Here is a 19,260-nt window from a genome sequence, read left to right as displayed (position 1 = left end):
AACGCTTGCGAATTGTGAGCTACTGCTTAACCAGTTTGCAAATGGTGCCTAGTGCCTCGTTTGCTTCCCCTTTTTCTTTTTTCAGGATCGCTAGTTCATCGTTGCTGATTCCTCCCGTATTGATGAAGCCGGAAGGCAGAAACACTGGGTTGCCCAATAATTTCATTCTTCTTTTCTATTATAGTCCCCACGATAACATCTATTGTTTATTGTTTTCTCTGGACCAAGGTGATAGCGGCGAGGTATATGTTGAAGTACCTCCGCAGCGGTTTCTTGGTAGTAACGCTTGCGAATTGTGAGCTACTGCTTAACCAGGTTGCAAATGGTGCCTGGTTGAAAGATGATTATTATTAATACATCATACAGTTGATTGAAAGAATTAGGAAGATACGTCTCAAGTGCTGTACGGTGGAGACACCAATCGTTCTGCCGTCAACGCATAAAACACTCATTTTCTCTAATTCGGCTAGCGACGGCATGTCAAGAACGGTGTGGAACTAGAAGCGACAGTGTTGCCATATTAAAATGTGTAATATCTGTAATACGTTTGACGAAAATATCTTTGGATGAAAAATCCGCGTTTATGTATTGAAAATTTATTCGTGTTGAACATAGAATAAACACCAAAAATTAAAATTCTTTTTTAGGTACTGAATATTTCGTATGATCGGAAAAGTCGTTTAGTTGGCTTGAAAATGACGACTATTGACATGTACCATAATATTTTGTATATGAAATAACCAACCTTCATTTCCAAGCCAAATCTGACGTCGTTCTTCGTATAATATATAATGATAGAAAGTCCGCATTATTAACGTACTGTACCCAAAATCCGTAAATCTACGGATTAAACCGTAGTTCTTGCAACACTATCTCCGGCAACCACCCACTCTGTAGAGTGAAAGCAGAACTACGGTACAGTATTCTTTATCTGCTGTGCTGTAAACGACTATCAGCGCGCAGCGGCGCAGAGCTAAACTAAATCTCGGAATCCTCGGACAGGCTAACGGTAGCTCCAGCTACATGTCGGACAGGTTTTATGCTACAAGTCGCCCATAAAATTGCGCATCTTTTTATTTTTTCAATCAACGGTATCAGTTTAATATAAACATTATCACTAGCTAATAAAAAGATATACTAGATCCCGACGTAACAGCTCCATGATGCCAAATGACATTCTTCCGTAAGCTTCCTGTAAGTGGTTATTAATGGCCACTATCTACTTCAATGGCACAGGTTCACAAAGTGATAAAACCTGCCGCGAAATAAGCCGGCTACCGAAAAGCGGAAACCCGGTGCACTATGGACGTGCCTTTGCTCTACTACGTACTGACGCGCTCTAGTTTTTTTAACAATCAATTTTTTTTTGCATAAAAGGTTCATGCATGGCATAGCGGGAGTTGTATGCTATTCTGCCATGCTTGAATAAATCCTAAATCCTCGCTTAGGCCTCTCTACTACACCTAAACGCGTCAAAATTGTTAATACAATTTAATAGAGTGAAAACTCATACAACAAAGTATTTGTTTTAAAATTACTATGATATGAGTTTTCGTCAAATTTAAGCTCCAACAGTCAGAAATAATACTATCATTATTTTGATGAAAATCCGTACGGCAACGACTGCAAAACACAACCGACTCACAAAGAACTTAAAAAAAACGAGGCTATTTATTTAGAAGCTATTTATATCCGTCGCCGCCGGCGTCCTCCGCGCTTCTTCCAGAATTCTGAAAACCGCCGCCGTTCGCGCATGACCGACTCAACCGCCTCAGCCCCCACCCCTTACCCCCGCCCCGTGGAAGTTGCCTTAATCGAGCCGTCCGAAAGCGCCGCGACGCTCATACGAACGACGCACTGCCCGGCTGCCACGCGCGGTTATTTCCTCAGCCACCCGGTGTGCTTTTTCCACAAAAAAAGCCAAAAAGCAGGAGATATACCTATCGACCTAGATTTTAGATCAGTTTTCTGATCCGAAAGTAGTACCGCAGGTACCGAAGAAGAAGAACGAAAAAAGATGGCTTCGTCCAGTGCCGCAGTAGCCAGGAGCTCGAAATATTCGTACAAGTCTGGAACGCAGGGGGCCTCCGCTGACGTCAGCATCGAGTACAGCGCCGATCTGACCGCCCTGGAGCAGGCTCGAGGTAAAAGGTTTTTCGCGAAAATTGAGTGATATCGGGTTACAAAGTGATGACATGTCGCGACCTATTTTGGTGATATCCTTCATGTGACAGTGATCGAGGATAGCTGCTTTTGGTGCAACGCATTTTTACATTTGCTTCAAGTTTAACATCATATCATGCAAAAAAGACAATATAAAAATTTCTAAATTTTTAATCCAATACAAAGAGTTCGATTAAGAGTAATTACGAGTAAATTAACATAAGAGTGAGTTAAAAACCAGCTCAAATTTGTTTAAATTATAACACCATCAAGTATTTTACATTCACACTTTTACATTCATCAAGTACTTCTTTTCTCTCTATAAATCAAAATTAGTTAGTTTTAGAAAATGTTCAAATTTCAGTTTTTAAGATGTAATTAATCAAAGTTGATGAAGAGTTCTTGTTAGATTCTTCCTTATTTTTATCTTAGTTTGATTTCAGCCACAAAAAACATTATACAGAGGTGAGTCTTAAATAAGTGCAAATATTTTTTGAAGTAGTATATTTCGACCCCAGAAAACACGTCTATTTTGAAAAAAACATTGGATTTTTTAAAATTTGATTTTTTAAAATTTCAATTTTATAAAACTAACAATATCTTGATAATATGGCAACATAGGTTGTAGATTAAATGGATCCTGTGGTTCTCAAAATTTAAGCAAAAAATCTTTTTTTAATTTACAAAGTAAAGTAACTCGATTATTTTGAACTTATTTGAAAAACGGTAAAGACAAAATATGCTTCTTTTATGAAAATCTACCAATCCTGAAAATATTTGCGCTTATTTCTGATTCGCCCTGTATAAATGAACTGACATTCTTAACATACTGTCCGATTCTTTTTACATATACAGTGACGTCACATTTGTCACAATATATTTTGGTATATTATGTTACGTTCAAACCCTAATTTGGCAATCTCCTTATTGTGCAAAATTATCGGAAATACTTGTGTAACCCTCTCTCAATTGTTTTGAGTCTATAGCAATTAATTGTGCGGATCCAGGCTTAAAAGTCCTTTTTTAGGTATAGATTTGTTTTCAAAGTATACACTTATATCATCAATAATAATATTATAATTCAATCGTTTATCTCGCCTATGCAATTGTTGTATATTATTTTGTATATCATATGTAAAGATGTAATCAATTCAATTATAATTTGAAATTTTTGAAAAAACACATTTTTAATGATGCAAATCTTACCTGGAACAATTTTACTTATCCACGAAAGTATTATTATAATCCTCTTTGATGCGTTTTTATCAAAAATAGTTAATTTAATTACACCTCTGTGGTTAACTATAATATCCCCCACTATACCTGGTGCGCCTCAAAAGTGGCTCACCCCATAACTTTTTTATTTTTTCAGATAAAAGAACGAAATCTGGTATGTTAGTTTATGACATAAATTAGGATTGACTGACGTATTCAATTGTTTTCGGTCACTTCCTATTTCACCGGAAATGACAACAACTTTAATTTCTAAATCGTACCTTCGATATTTTTTTTATTTTATTCGATAGAAAATGACACTCCGAATAGAATGACATATCATATGTCAACTTTTGACATTGTCGCTTTAGAGTGCCATGGCTATGTTAAAAACACTAATTTTTAATCAAGGAGCCTTGGAAAAATAGATTTGATCGTATAATGTTTATCGTGTCTTTTCCTGGCCGGTTAAAAGGTGCCCCAATCGTATTTTCAATCATATCTCAATTTTTTCAAATGGAACGAGGGTGGCTAATTGGCATATTTTGAGAAAGCATTTTTTGCGAATAATTTGATACCACACACTTGGTATTTCGAGTCAAATTGTCGTTATGAATCGAATGCTACAATTTCAAATAAACCGTATGTGAAAATGTCAAAAGTTGACATATGATATGTCATGATATGATATGTCTTCATTTTCTCTGGAATAAAGTAAAAAAAAATACGGAAGGTGCCATTTAAAAATTAAAAGGTGTAGTCATTTCCGGTGAAACAGGAAGTGACCGAAAACAATTGAATACGTTAGTCAATCCAAATTTATGTCATATACTAGCATACCAAATCTCCTTTTTTCATCCAAAAAAAAATAATTTATAGGAGCGAGCCACTTTTGAGACACAGCCGGTATATCTTAGCTTAACCACGCTTAATTACAAATGTAATATCATATTAAGTGTGTAAAAGAAAATCATTTATTTGAATAGTGTATAAGGATACATTTTGGGGGAGTGTCATTTCCCTTTTTATTCTAAAACTGGCATTCTATCACCTATAAAAAAGTCAGATACCTATAAATACCTAGTTAAAATTATGAAAATACAGTAATCTTATAACTAAAAATATTCTCACCTTGAAGGATCTAATTTAATGACGTCCTTCATATTAAACTGATCAAAAATACATGGCGCATCCATTTTTTGCAAAAACATTTTATGTAGGTTGATAACGCATATATTATGTTTCTTTTTTTCTTTTAATGTTACAGGATACTATAAAAAAGTGTAAAAGAAATATTTGTTTCATATTTTTAAATAGACGTCTACCTACGTCATCAGTCCTAGTTAATTATGTCAATTAACTAATGACGCAAATATCAACGACTTACCTTTGGCAATGAATGGATGTCAATTTTAAAACTGCATAGTCTGACGAAAAGCTGACACTTTTCTCGCACTATAAGAAAATAATTATTTTATATTTTGACAAAACGTCATATGAAAAAAAATCATAAAGTTGTTTAATAATTATTGCAGATGACGCATATTAATAACGTCATTTGTCATTTGATGATATTTATCATTATATCATAAATCCGGATAACAAAGTTATCATAATTCAAATTTCATTCCCTACAGTTTGACCAAGTCAGTTTGAGTCAAGGTATATAAAACGTCATTCTCAAAAAAAGACTACATAGGTATCATGGAAAACTAAAGCTTGTTACAACTTCAAAGCTCTCACTAAAAACTTTTTAATTGTCAAAATTTTATATGAAAATTATTTTTTCAGGACAAAATTCGTCTTCTCCAAGATGACCTCGAAGTAGAAAGAGAACTCAGATCGAGAGTGAGTACGAGTGACGAGTTTTGATCTTATTATTAACGTTTGAGCTTTATTGTTGCTTATACACTAACTTTGCTTTGCTTTCGTACACTTTTTGCTTTGTTGTACATGCTTAAATACCTAAACAGTTTGCTATAATGTTTTCGCTTGCTTTAGTTTTCTGCTAAACACCTAATAAACTTCTTTAACGAATAGTTTTATTTTTATACGACTAGGAAGTGTTCGGTAGTAAATGATAACATGATAAGCGTTATAGTAGAAAATGAGATTCCAGAATTAAGCTGCAACGATTATTAATAATTTTAAATTGTTGTTTTTTTGGGCAATGGTCTAGCTACGTTGAAACTCCGGTTCCCATTAGAACACCGAAGTTAAGCGACGTAAGGCGATACTGGTGGATGGACGGGTGACCGGTTCGAAACTCTGTATCGTGCTGTTGTCCAAGGGAAAAGTGTAAAATATATTGATACACACTGCTCATTAACGCCGGTTCGAGGCCGGATGAGATCGGATATCTCGTGAGTAAGAGTTGACTTAAACAATTGACACTTCCTAAGTCGGTAGGCCATTGACAATGATATGGCCGAGGACCGCGAGTTCGGATTCCCGCGTAAACAAAGTAGGCCCCGTCCAGATTAGCCCTGGTAGCAAAAGGAGACGTTAACTGAAATCTTTACTTTACTTTACTTTCTTGTTTTTTTTCACTTGATATCACAGACAGTCATCTTGCAAAGAAGAAAATATTGAACTATAAACTAATAACAGAACTTGTTGAATGTTCCCCAAATAATTCCGAATAATATAAAGAATTAGTTTGTGCTTCGATACTTAAGTTTTGATAATAAGACACTGTTAGAATCAAAAAAGCGAATCACTTTTAAATAGATGGCACATCCAAAATATTTGTAGGTATATATTATAATTTGAAATGTTCCCATCTTCACTATCCAACCACGTCTACTGCTGCACTTGGTGTATTTCCATAGATTGTGGTTTGTAGTATATTTTTTATTTTCCCCTTTTAATACAATTTTATTATATCTGGTTGTGTATAACTCTCTATGGTTTTGAACGATGTTCTGAACCAATGCTACCCTATTAATTATTCCGTCTTCTGACCACTGCATCCTGTGTTGCTGAAAGAGATTTTCAGTGAATATGTTTTCCTCAAAGTGGCAGAAAAATCAGTATGTTACTAAATAACTTTTAATAATGTAGCAATTATTGTTACAAAATGTATTGTTACAAAAAGAGATGAAATCATTTATCTTTCTTTATCTACATTTCTGCTTTTTGTTAGTTCTTTAAATGTGCTTCATTTTCCAATTGTTCTTTTACTCGAACTGATAAAGATCTCTCTAACTTTCGTTAATATAAGATAAAACTTCACTTTTATAAAGTTTTGCAAATGCAGTTGTGGTGATCTGTAGCATTTTCAGGTTTTGTTTTACTTAAAACACTCCTTTCCCTCGTTTTACTTAAAACAGTCCTTCTTAAGGTTTTCAAAGCCGTAAAAATATTTAGACTTCATATTTCCGTTCCTTCTTCTTTGCAATGCAAAACAATGCATTTTCTTCAGGATTTTCGTACTTGATTCTTTTTCATTTGATATCAATTTTTTTGATGGTCTATTTTAAGTCACTGTAATAAAGATCCTTATAAATTATAAATGCTTTCATATCATAAAGGTTTCCGATTAACCTCTACATTAGTAGCGATCCCTTCCTAACACACACAGGCATTAGGCAGGGTTGTGTCTTAGCGCCTCTCCTATTCAATATATTCATGGCAGCGCTCTCCGTTATAGTGGACAGCAAACTGCAGGAGAGAGGTTTGGGCATTAGATACAGATACGACGGCGGTCTGTTCAACATAAAAAGACTCAGGGCAAAGGCACGTACAAAATTGATCACAGAACTTCAATACGCTGATGACTGTGCTCTAGTTGCAAATAGGTTACAGCAACTGCAAGAAATGTTGAACACATATACATGGGCATACGAGGCCTTGGGACTTAAGCTCAACATCGATAAAACTAAAATCATGTGCACTCCCCCGGAATATCACAACAATGCTATAAAAATCGGAGATGAGCTGTTGGAATATGTAGCGGAATTCAATTACCTCGGCAGTTTGATTTCGGAAAAGGCCAATATCGACTCTGAAATTCAGCACAGGATTAGCAGCGCCTCAAGAGCATTCTGGAAATTAAAAGACAGGGGTTTTCTACGATCATGACTTGAGCACAAAAACAGAAACTTGCGGTGTCCCGAGCGATAATAATTCCCACCATGTTATATGGAAGCGAAACCTGGGTGCCGTACCGCCGACACATGAACGCATTAAACAAGTTGCAACAGAGACATCTTAGACAACTCTTAAGAATAAAATGGTTCCATCATGTCTCAAACGTATCGGTCCTTGATAAAAGCTAACTGCGAGAGTATTGAAGTCATGATTACTAAGTCCCGGTTAAGATGGGCTGGTCATGTATGCAGAATGCAAGAAAACCGCATACCAAAATCTCTGCTTTACGGTGAGCTTGTAGACGGTAAGAGGAGGCCGGGTGGACAACTCAAAAGGTACAAGGATATTTTCCACGAAAACTTAAAGGGAATTAACAAGCAGAATGAGTGGGAAGAGGCAGCTCACAATAGAACGGAATGGAGAAGAATTGTAAAGTCAGTTAAGAGCGACAACCAAAAAGTAAAGGAGCAACAAAGCAATGAGATTTTTGAATGTCTGGAGTGCGGTAGACAGATAACATCACGTATCGGGCTTTTCAGTCACAGAAAAGCTCATGAAAGAAAACGCCTTGCGTGACCATCTTCTGATTCGTGTCAAATACTCGTCAGCGAGTAATGGTGGTATAGTATGGTATGGTACATTACCGATGTTGTGTGATTAAACTTATGGTGAGTCTGGCTCTCCTGTAAACTGATGCCAAAATATTGTTGTTTTATCAACTATTAGTAGTAGTAGTAGAATGAGTAAGAGGGGAGGATCACCTCGACCTTAAAGATCTATTGTGTCCGCCTTTCTTGAGTTATAGCTCATCATACAATTTATAACTCATCATACATTAATGATCTCTCTATTTGAAGGGGGGGGGGGGATAATTCCTCTGACAACGTATATTCATCCTTCGAGGAGTGGGTAACTACCTACCCTTTACAGTCGAGGAGCTTGTCTCCGGCTGAGGTACCCGTGAGGTGGAGGCTGAAGGATCTGTCTAGACCTGATACCTGTGTTATCCCGAATCTATAATAGAGGATATATCCATCTTTCTCTATTGCCTCCTTGGATTTGAGGTCAATTACACCGCAAGTGTTAGTCGGGACCAATAATTGGACAATTGTTAATAGGGAACCAATATTTGAGCAGTTTAAAATTTGCATGGGATTTCCTGTTTACAACGCCGATGCACCACCCGGTATATGGCTGTATGAAAAATATTTTCACATCTCCTTTTTCATCTGGCTTTATATTTGGAGCCTACTTGTAAAGACTTGTTGAGTTAAGAATGGATTTATGTTATCTTTTCCTTTTTTGGATTGTTTGCTTTTTTTATTGGATGTTGATAGGGTTTATTGGATGAGCAATATATACATTCAGTGGTTACTTTCATTAGACTGTTGTAAGTTCTTATATGTCTCAGGAACTCCTTGTTTTATAAATTAGGCGCCTTGAAATATTTTTTATGTTATTAGTTACGGAAACTATATACAAGCTGTCAAGTAAAATAAGTTTACAGTCATACATTAAATCTAAATACACAAACTATTTAAGATAAAATTTGTCTTTTAATTCTGAAAATAAAGTGCAATAACTTAGAGACTGAACCTTCCATATATCAATGCTTTATCATTTCCAAGTACAAAAAAACGCACATTTATCGGGCTATCGCATTGACATGGAATATGTTCTGCCATTCTTCTTTAGATTGACGGAATCTGCACATGATTTCGTCTGTCAATAATATAACTTATGAAAAAGTACTTTTAGGAAGTACTTTATAAAAGTTTAATCTACTATTTCAAAAGAATTCCGGTTTTGTTTCTTCCGGTTAAGTTATTCACTTTAAGTTTCAAATGTCATTGTTATTTTGTTTCAGACACTCTAAAATACATATATGGTATAGTGTGAAATGTTGATCAAGGATTTAGCTTTAAATTTTCTCTTTAATTCTTCTTAAAATTTTAGAAATATTTAGAAATTTATTTAAAAATGAAATTTATTTAGATAATCTTCTAATTTTCGCGATTAAATATAATTAAATTAAATAATATAAATTAGGTGACCGTGAGATATTTACCATGTCCCCATTCGACGAATATAAGTTGTCACTATTTACTCAGGGCTATTAAGGGTGTGACAAGGATGTGGTCTATCTCCAATTTTATTCAATATTTACTTAGATGCAGCATTGGAACAATGGAGACGAAAATGCAGTGGAATGGGCATACCACTCGAAAATAAAACAATATATACCATTCACTACGCCGACGATCATGTAATACTGGCCCGAGATGGAGATGACATTGAAAAAATTAAATGATGAGTATGATAGCTAGGGTTTACAAATAAATTTTAAAGAGACAGAATATCTATGCGTGGGCAACAAAGGACAAGACCGAGAAATGGAAAACGGAAACAAAATAAAATCATGTACAGAATTCAGATACCTAGGTACTAACATACATAATAATGGCAAAAGCGACAATACCATCAATAACAGAATCAGCAAAGCCAGAAACATTACAGAGGCACTAAATTCTATTCTTTGGCAAAAAAATATAAATACCACAACAAAAACCCGCATATATGACACTATAGTTAAGAGCACACTTACTTATGGCGCTGAAGTATGGCAGATAAGCAAGTCCATGGAAGGAAAAGTTTTAGCAACTGAAATGGACTTCCTCAGAAGATCGGCAAGAAAATCAAAATTGGAAAAAGTGCGAAATGAAGAAATAAGGAGAATAACGAAGAAAGAGATAACCATCATAGAAGAAATCCAAAAAAAAATAATCTGGTATGGGCATGTAAACAGAATGGGAGAAGAAATGCTAGCAAAGAATATAATGAAATGAATCCCAACTGGAAAAAGAAAACAGGGAGACCCCGAGAGACATGGTTAAAGGGGGGAACAAAGGCAATGTCATTGCGCAATTTACAAGCCGATGACTGGATGGACAGAAGGCAATGGCGGCACGGAACCGGAAGGCGGATCACGCTGTAGAACCGGAATATACTATTTACTCAGCAACACTCCGTAATAAATAGGTTTTGGAAGGCTAAATTTCACATTTAGTAATTCATACAGGTTACTTTCATTTACTACAGAGGAGTCTCTTTTAGGAGAGTTTGATACAGTTTTAATATTTGAAGTTACACTATCGCATGTCGGTTAGAATCAGTTGATTTCTTTTTTCCATAGCAACTGCTAAAATTGACTTATATCTATCAAAAATAGTAGATAAAATAGTACTTTAACCGCAAGGGTAGATTAAATGATACTTTACCAGCGCGAGAAGAAATAAAAACTTTATTTCTTCTCACACGTTTTTTAATTGCTTCCATTTTTGAAAATGTTTGTATTCCTTTTCATAAGTTATTCGGGATTTAAATGGAATTAGTTTTAATATGGCATTTGTCGCTTCAGCCTGAATATCTGTTGGTAATTTACTTATTTCGTTTTGAGCCATTTCTGGCTCCAATTCAATCAGCAATTGACACGAAAGAGAATTAAAAAATATTGACTCAAAACTGACAACTAAAGTGACAGCTTTATTTATTTGTCAAATTACATAGAAACCAACCCAGCATAATATTTATTTTACTCGTAATAAATTCCTTGAAATAATATTTTCTGAATATTTTTTAAAACGTAACTCGCTATGCAAAAAAATATTGTTTTATACACGACGATAAAATTGCATTATCGTCTTGTATAAAAAATAACTATATATTATATACTACAAGTTGCTTTATTTGTATTAGTAGATAACTAAGAAAAACAAACTATTTAAGATAAATTTTGTCTTTTAATTCTGAAAACTAATGATTCTTTATACAAATCGATCGATGATCCGTATTAATTATAAAATCCTGTAGAAGAACGATTCGAACAATGTCACTTCGGTGGCCAATCCGAAAGTGAATTAGAGAGAAATATCGTCTCCGTTACACACAATCTGAATTTAGAAAAATGAATCAACCGCCGTTACAGCTAAGTTAGCTGAGGAGTCGTCTATCGGCTACGCGCTCCGTGCTATTTTCAATTTGGCAATCCGCTGGGGTCCGACTCGCCTTCGGAAAAGCCGAAAATAACTTTGGACCGACCGATGCGAAAAAATTCGTTTTTCGCCAGGCCAAAATTGTGTCAAATTCGGTGGCCGCCGGCCGTCGTGAAATATTTCTCGATACACCTCATTCGACCGATATAAATTGCTGGTAATTGCTTAACCAGGTTTCGGCGATAAATAGGCCAAAATTATGTAAAATACTCGAATTAGATGACCAAGTCCGTAAAGTGCAATAATTCGTTTAATTTCTAATGATAACGATTTTTATGACCTTATAGTTTAGATTAGACACTGCGATCTTTTCAGATCTATTATGTAGTCCTCTTTTGATCCTTAGGTTACCATCATCCTATCCTTTTCAAAGAGGCTAGCAACTTGGAGACTAAACCCTCCATAATAGCTTACTGTCAATCTTTGCCTATTACAGAGAATAGCACATTTGCCAAGATACATTTCTTCTTCAGAATGACAGAACCTGTACATGGTATCTTCCGTCCATCCCATTAGCTTTGATGCTTATTCAGCTTACAATGGCCTGTTAGTAGACCTACTACAGCTTTGACTGTCCTTCTGTCTTTGCTTATCAGGTGTGCCGTGTATTTTGGCGAATAGTCTACTATGAACTTTTTTGCCTTTCTGGTAAATTTCTTCGCCATTCTAAAGATTTGTTGGGCTGATGAGTTTTATGATCTTAAGTCAACCTCCTTCTTCTTCTGGTGCCTTGTCTGTCTTCAGACGTTGATGGTTATCATCTTGTTTATAATCTGTTGGGACCTTTCTCTATCGGCTGCGAACGAAATAGTTCTTCAACGGAGAGATTAAACCATTGTCTAATATAGTAGCCAGAATAGCTTTTTAAGTCCTATCCACCTTTTGCTTTCCACTTTTCTTTGTATTATGAGATGCAGTATCTGATATTTAAGTCCTTTAAAGTCTACCGTATTCCACGTTTCTTTTCTCTGCAGTGTTCAGCAATTGCCGTTCCGTATCTATCATGGTGAAGGTGCCCTCATTTGAAGTCTGAAAAACTAGAAAAGTGCCACAAAAACTATTTTTAAACTGTGGACCAACGTTTTGCCAACCGTCAACAGCAGATAAATCGAATTGTTTATCCAATCATGTTAGCATCATCCACACATGATTAAAACTGTCAGTTTATAGCAGATTTTGGTTGTCAATGCTTCTTAATCATTGAATATTGTCATCAATTTTTTGTAAAGTGCCTCAAAATGGCGGAAAATCAGTTCCTTATTATGAAATTTTGAGTAGGCCTTTTTATCCATTGGAAAACCACACCTCATCGTGATCATGTAGAACCAATTAACTTCAATTCAATTCTGGTCAGCCAATGTTATATTTTTTTATGGAAGCTGAACTTTCAGCTGTAGTATATTTTTTTCTAGCTTTGTAGTATATTTTTTCTTTCTTTTTGCTTGATGTTTTTCTATATGCTAGTTGTTTTTTCAATTGCTCTTCTACTTCTCATTTTAGACTTAATATTTGTTCAAGTTTATTGAATTTTACTTACGTTGCTTTATTGTTTGTGTCATCACTCAATATCGCACTCTCACTATCATATTTGAGAAGAGTGTATCTGCCATATCTTCTAGAGATGATCAAAAAATTACTGCCCGGTATATTCACAGTAAAATAAAAGCAGATGTTAACAGTGAAAAGGATCACCTCGTAACAACATAATTTGTTAGGTTAGGATTCACGTATAATCTAAAAATGCAAAAATTAACATACACGGTAAAATTGGCATTCATAGATTATTTTCACAGCGAAAAAAAGTCGCGTCCACAGGTATACCCTGTACTATGTGTCCATTATATAGTGCAAATCAATTTGTGTTATGTATGCTGTATTTTACAGTATTTGGACTATCACTACCTTGCTTTCTTTTATGTTATTTCTTCAGTTCGTCAGCTGTGCAGATCCTTGATAGGATGGGAAGATAGTTCCTGGGTTCGAGCCTTGCTTTCCTACATACAAAGTGTTCCTTGCGATCAGGTGCATCGCAGTGACATACTATGTACTTTGTTGTTCTAGGATCTTGCAGAGTCTGAAGTAAATACTTCCTTGATACACTGTATGCTTGTTCAGGTGGCACTTGACAGCCATATATCCTGTCTAGAAATTTTTTGTAATTCGCACAGTGTTTCTGCTGATCATTATTTTCTTTGTAGTTTTAGAATTAGGTCCTTGTAATGCTTAGACTGAAGACCTTGCTATAATCATACCCTTTCTATTTCTCTAGTAGACGATTTGCTTCTTCTAGGACAGTCCTCTTTGAGTCTTTGTATGGTGGTGTCTAATCTTGCTAGGTTAGAAAATTTTAGTTAAATCTAATTACTGTTTTTCTGGAAAAATAATTCTTCTGTCAATCCCGTTATAACTTTACTTAAAATACAGATGTCCTAATTGTGTCAGATTTTAATCAAGGATTTAGCCTTTAAGTTTTTTCTTTAATTTTTTCTTTAATTTTTTAAGTATGTTTAAGAACATATTTGAAAACTTTCAGATGTTCTAATTTTCGCGTTTAAATCTTAAATTAGGTCACCGTGAGATATTTACCATGTCCCCATTCGACAAATATAAGTTGTAACTGTTTGCTCAGCAACACTCCTTGATAAATAGGTTTTGGTAGGTCAAATTTAATTTTTTGTAGTCAATGCTATTATAGGAGGTTTCGGTATCTAAAACTAATGAAAAAACAAACAGAAACAGTTTTAATCACCTGCTGATGATGCGAACATGGTTAGCAAAACGCAAAAGTAAAGTATTTTGTTGAATTGTGGTGAATTAGTATTTTATTGAAACTTTTGTTACAGCAACAAAAAAGTACACTCTATTTATAAAAGAGATCTTTCAACTAGGATTATATCGTTAGCAGATGATGAAATCTAGTCAGATTTAATTATCTTCTGATGATACTAATAACTACTAACGCGTCTATAACTACTACATGCGATCCAAATGATAATAGTGCTTTACTGTACTCTGACATAAGTGTTTAATATTCAATTACTTTTAGTTTTCTTTAGCGATTCCCACGCGACCACGAGACTTTCATAAAGTCTTGTCTCGTCTCGCCGATAAAATAAGAAGTCTCGTATCGAGTCTCGTCTCGGAGCCTCCAGTCTCGTCTCGTCTCGCGTCTCGTACGAGAGTCTCGTGAAAGTTTCGAAATTTCGTCATACATAATCCTTGTTCCAGTCCAGTACGGGATATGTATTTATAGTTTGTACAAAACAACCTTAGGATCACGTGACATTTGTACCGGAACATTTTTGTAATTTATCTATTTTTTCTTGTGTATTTTTTATTAACTAATCGATATTTATTAGGCTACAACTTGCATTTAAACATTCAGGGTGTAAAAAAGATTGATCTCAAGTCACGTGTTCCCAAAGTTGTTTTGTATGAGCTATAGTTGGCTATAATATAAAAGTAGGATGAAAAAATTACAAATGTTGAAAAATAAATCATATATATATATATATTCAAACAGGTGTCTTGGGGATGCAGTCTAATAAGAAGGCCGTTAGTTCAAGGAAAAACCCTTTATTGTTTATATATCAAGCTTTCGAGAATTCAGTTGTTTCTTCTTCAGGACTCAAAACTTAACATTATAGTAAAGTAAAATACAATTTCTATTCTTGTAAAAAAACTCGGTTAAAATGCTCACCAAAGTGGTGGGATTATGGTAAAGTTTACAACATTGCTCAACAATCAAAAAGAATCCTCATTTCTCAAAATGCAGTAGTAAAATCAACTTTTAAAATACACGTGAAAACTAACTACAAAACTTTATAAAAACAATACAACCTGTATGTGAGTACAAAGTCAAAAAGCACGAAAATTGCATGTCAAAATCTTAAAATACAATAGCAATTAATTCTGCTTCATGAACGATCTAATTATTTTATTGTAAATGCTTGAAAAGACAAAGAAACGAAGATTAATTTTTCAAGATTTTTCTTTTGCAGTAAAGTGCCTTTCTGTTAGCACCGCCGATCGTTCACTAACGAACACCATAGTTTCAAAAAAGGTAAAATATGTTACTCTTGATAAGTAAAAAAGGATAAACTTATGCATATAATAAAAAAGAGTGAGAGAGAAACAATTCTTCTATGCATAAGTTTATCCTTTTTTACTTATCAAGAGTAACATATTTTACCTTTTTTGAAACTATGGTGTTCGTTAGTGAACGATCGGCGGTGCTAACAGAAACGCACTTTACTGTAAAGAAAATCTTGAAAATTAATTCGTTTCTTTGTCTTTCAAGTATTTACAATAAAATAATTAGATCGTTCATGAAGCAGAATTATTGCTATTGTATTTTAACTAACGACATGCAATTTTCGTACTGTAAACTGTACTCACATACAGGTTGTTGTTTATAAAGTTTTTGTAGTTAGTGTTTCACATTGTATTTTTAAAAGTTGATTTTACTACTGCATTTGAAATGAGGATTCTTTGATTGTTGAAACAATGTTTAACTTGTACCATAATCCCACTTTGACCTAATACATTTTAATAGTTTTTACAAGAATAGAAATTGTATTTAATTACTATAATTGTAGAAAGTCCTGAAGAGAGGACCAACTGAATTCGAAAGCTTGACTAAACAATAAAGGTTTTTTCCTTGAACTAACGAACTTATTAGACTGCATCCCCAAGACACCTGTTTGAATATTTTCTCAACTAGTCAGTCGCGTAGACTACCCATCTCTTTATTATATATATATATATATATATATATATATATATATATATATATATACCATATATATATATATATATATATATATATATATATTTCATAGTAATACGTAAACACAAAACAAAAATCAAAAACTTAACATTAATTTTGAAAACAAGTAAAAACAATAATATAGGTACTAACAGCCTTCTCGGTCGCAAATGTTTTTCACCCAGTAATTTAGGCATAACAAACATCGTGCAGATTCATTATTAAGGCGATTTCTGTGTTTTCTAATGGGTAACGCAGCACGAGAGAATAACCTTTTCGTCGGGACTGAGGTACCTGGTATACTCAAGAGATTTCGTGCCATCAAACTTAAAATGGGAAGTTCAGAACCATGAGTTCTCCACCATTGTAATATATCTGTGTCTTTATTACACCGGGGAATTGAATAGTATTTTTGAAGCTCCTACATCCATTCTCCTTCGGCAGGGGTAGGATTTGCTGCGTACAAGGCATCAAAATCAATTACAAAGTCCGACTTTTCAGGTCAAGGATTTTCTCGTCCTTGTTGCGCCACCGCTGTTTCTTTCGGACGTTGTCCCTCTAATTGATGAAAATAGACTTTACAAATATCTTGAAATTTCTGAATCGAATTATCTTTTAATTCTTGGTCCCATTTTGTCATTTCTAACTAATAACGTGGATCGAGAATTAAAACTGCAGCATAAATCCAGTTCGTTTTACGATAATGCTTTAATATTTTGTCTCTCACAGCCTGAAAACCAACAATAAGCTGCTCTTCGACAGAGGTTTGATTTGTTTTTCTGTCCCATTCAAATATTTTGCTCTCAAGATTATCTATTAGTATATATTGATACATACAACCACCATAGGTAAGGTGACGTACTTCTCTCCTCCGACTTTTGGGAAAGTATTTCAAAGTTGATTAATAACTTGTGCACTTCTTCTAGCAGTATCCATTATTCATGTGTTCACCTGCGAGACTCTCGTACGAGACACGAGAAGTCTCGCACGAGACTCGAGACGAGACCAATAAAAGTCTCGTCTCGTATTGTCCGCGTATCGTCTCGAGTCTCGTCTCGAAAACGAGACGAGACCATTAGAGACTCTCGTGGGAATCACCATTCTTTGAATGTTCCTTTGAGTCTTATTTTCAATGAGCCTTATTTAGTCTTAGATATGTATTAGACCTTATAATTTGTCATAAAAATGAACTTCCTATAACAAATTAACAATATTAAAAGTAAAAGAATTTTTGAACTTCCATTCTCTTTATTTGTTTTACTTAGACATTTCAGATGTATCACTGACTGGTTATCAAGTGTGAACTAATCAAAAATAAGTCCGGCTAAAACTACTGAGCGTATATATTAGAGCAGATTCACCCAAGTGAAAGAGCTGTAGAAATTTAAAATACTGTAGAAATATTTCCATACTTAGGGATGGTTAAATTTACGCTTTTCCAATGAGGTTCCTTGTGGGCAACCCGAGCTTCCGATCATATTTTGCTGTGTGCTACTTGAACCACACATGGTCTGACTTTATTGTTTTACCTCTTAATTTATGTGTTTTATGTTGGTTAAGTCGTACATTTAGAGGAAATGTTGTCTTCAATATACCACCTATTGCACTCATAAGGTACATTGTTAAAATATTCTCCATCCATATCCATATCCCTACATATAGAAAAGCTCAAAGGGTTTTTTTTGTTACATCCATCCCGCCAAAACCGCTTCACCAATCTTGATGATTCTTTTTTAAATGAAAGGAATATATCTAGATTTGTTATGAAGTACTTTTAAATTGTTTAATGGCTATTTCTTTGTGTAAAACAAATAAATATTAAAACATACCTGAATTACACCTGGCATATATTATCTTCAGAAATTAATTATTTGTTATTGTCAGTGGTGTGTCAGTTAGATTATATTAAATCAAGTTTTTAGATATTTTAGGGGTCAGTTCATACCGCCGGCTTTAGATACATAAATATTAGCACAAAGTTTCGTTTAATCAGAATTTAAGCCAAAAATATTTTTTTGGAAATTTTTAAAGTAAAATAACTTGGCTATTTTGGAGTTATTTGAAAATCGATAAATAGAAGATGTTTCTTTAATCGGGATCTACCAGCCCTGAAAATATTTGACTTATTCAAGACTCGCCCTGTATAATATCCAAAAAATCGACAACTGCCTAATTTCATATGAAATAGGAGTAGCTCTAACTGTTAATAACGTAGTTTAAATAGTGTATTTATAAGGCTCACACTCTATCCATAAAAGGTAAAAAATCAAATCAACTTCACTCAGACCAAATCAATTAAATCAATGCATGAACGATTCGAGGTGTAACGCAAACGAAGTCGCGGGAAAAACCTAGCATATTTTTAATCCTTTGCTTGTCCAGTTCAGTTGACGGAAGATTTCTTCTAGTGTTGCTGGATATCGCGTCTCCCTTTCGTATTCCTTTACCTTAAATATTTGTTTATATGGCGCCATAACATAAATGCAGCTGAAAATCTATCATTTTACTGTATAACCTCCTGAAGTTTCCAGAATCCATACTCTTTATGCGATTTGCGACTTCTAAATCACAGACAGTGTTTGCTTTTATTCAATACGATGCGATGAAGATATGTTTAACTTACAGTGTTATAACCTAGGCTTTATTACTTCTGGTCGAGCTAGAAAATGAACAAAACCCCAGCTGAAAGGCTCCAAAAATATGATTTCCAACGATGCTTTTCACACCTACTGAAATACTTATTCGCCTCTCATTCCGCTGTAACCTAAATAAACGGATATATTTTCGGATACGGGTTAAAAAAGCGAAATATTTCATTTCGGATGATTGGATCGATCCAAAATTATTCCTTTGAGCCACTTGGAACGGTCCAAGTGATGATTTGTAAAATACAAAATGTAAACAGGCAATAATTGGAAATAAGTGAACTTATATAACAAATTGATTTTATATTTTGGTAAAGTAAGGATC

General features: G+C 34.5%; 1 pseudogene; it reads left to right on the top strand.

The window, feature by feature from the left end:
* Positions 1 to 1,996: 1,996 nt before the first annotated feature.
* LOC115879045 overlaps positions 1,997 to 19,260 on the top strand; it is a 46,706-nt pseudogene continuing 29,442 nt past the window's right edge.

The sequence above is a fragment of the Sitophilus oryzae genome, unplaced genomic scaffold (assembly GCF_002938485.1).
Source record: "Sitophilus oryzae breed Bouriz unplaced genomic scaffold, Soryzae_2.0 scaffold_1561_pilon_pilon, whole genome shotgun sequence".
Classification (NCBI taxonomy): Eukaryota; Metazoa; Arthropoda; class Insecta; order Coleoptera; family Curculionidae; genus Sitophilus; species Sitophilus oryzae.
Note: the sequence above shows the minus strand (reverse complement) of the source record. Positions and strands in the feature narration are given on the sequence as shown.